Source organism: Triticum dicoccoides, chromosome 1A (assembly GCF_002162155.2).
Source record: "Triticum dicoccoides isolate Atlit2015 ecotype Zavitan chromosome 1A, WEW_v2.0, whole genome shotgun sequence".
Classification (NCBI taxonomy): Eukaryota; Viridiplantae; Streptophyta; class Magnoliopsida; order Poales; family Poaceae; genus Triticum; species Triticum dicoccoides.
The window spans coordinates 41,467,423-41,468,980 of NC_041380.1; the positions used below are offsets into that span (position 1 = coordinate 41,467,423).

The 1,558-nt window shown below is 38.4% G+C and overlaps 1 long non-coding RNA gene across 1 annotated transcript in view; it reads left to right on the forward strand.

Moving 5' to 3' along the window:
• LOC119358330 overlaps positions 1 to 1,297 on the forward strand; it is a 3,199-nt gene extending 1,902 nt beyond the window's left edge. Inside the window, exons 2-4 of the long non-coding RNA XR_005172242.1 lie at positions 510 to 610; positions 705 to 827; positions 942 to 1,297. This is a non-coding gene — a long non-coding RNA (uncharacterized LOC119358330). The remainder of the gene's footprint in view (positions 1 to 509; positions 611 to 704; positions 828 to 941) is intronic.
• The last annotated feature ends 261 nt before the right edge of the window (positions 1,298 to 1,558 follow it).

Genomic DNA, 1,558 nt, shown 5'->3' on the forward strand with positions numbered 1-1,558 from the left:
AAAAAAATCATTTTGCGAAATACCGTGTGGGATAACTTAGCTGTTGAAAATTTGCATGCATATGATTTTCAGTAGAGTTATACAAGTTGTTACATAAATGTTAATTGCCATTTAGATGTAACCAATCACGAGGAGTAGGATGTTGAGGAAGATGGTGAATGGGCAGCTCCAACCATATGCAAAAGGAACAATTTCAAATCCTAAGTGCATTTGTACGACTAGAATGGTAACTGTTCTAGACAAGCGAACACAAACATTGTTGAAGTTGCACGTATGTGTAAATTTTTGTGTTGGGAAAACATTCAGATTGGAGGTGAACGAGGATGACTCAAGCATTACAAAGAACAGTTGGTAAACAATGTACCGGTCTCAGCTGACCTTATGTATCTTGTAGTGTCAGTGCCATACTTCTGTACATAAAACGATGGAACCGGCATCAATCACTTGAACGGGCATGTTGATTTGGTTTTCCTGTCTATGTGCCTTGAGCATTTCTTCCTCTACACCAGGCAATGATTGAGGATTGACGGATATATTGAGATCAACTTTTCGATGCAATTTGGATGATCAAATCACACTACTATCTGAGCATATATGAGATGTTCGCACAGTAAGTTTTAATGTATGATTATTTTTCATATACCCTTTTACTTTTTAATCCAGTTCGGGTGAACAATATTGTTTAGGTGATTGTGAAAATGCAGGCTATATTTTTAAATGTTCATAAGGTTTGTGAACATACAATTTACTACATGAAGGATGTGCCTGGCTTCCATGTTGAAGTAGTAGGACTACTTCCACATATGCGAGAGAAGAACTATGATCGGGTAAACTGAACTGCACTGGTGCTAATTTTATCCTTTGTTTATTGTAGCCAAAATATGAATTCTGTTGGTTGCATCGTTTCTTTTGACAGAATCATTCTCGTGTAATTTGTGCAGAGGTACTATGTATGCTTGATCCAATTTAGACATCAACAATTATGTATCTAAAAGCTGGAGTGCTCCTTGAACATTGTACTGTATATATGATTGAAATGAGTTGCATGTTGTCGGTGACGACGAGTTGAACCAATGGAAGCGGCTGTAATGGTAAGATAGAGAAGATGGCCGTGGGAGAAAAAGAGGACGGCAGTAGTGGTAAAGAAGAGAAGATCATTGATGTAAAAGGAGGACATGTGTTGGACCTAGCATGTCTAAATACAAGCATGTGGTCATAAGTATTTTCTTTTCCTTACAAACGAGAGTTGGTTATTTGGCTTCACAACCTCCATATTTCAATTTGGCATGCAACGACATGTACATGCATGTTTTGTCTTCAGGTGAAGACTTTAATTGGTTAGTCTATTAGTCTATTTTTTTTCAAACGGAGGCAAAAAATTTACCTCATTCATTAAATAAGAGAGAAGAGTTTTAGAGTGTTACAAATGACCCACATGCCCGGCATGGGAACTACTCGCGCACAAGAATATACCCCGGTTTTTTAGCTCCCGCGAGAACCCAAAGCTTGATGTTGTTGATGATAGCACGGAGAAGGACCAGAGGCGGCACGCTCTTGC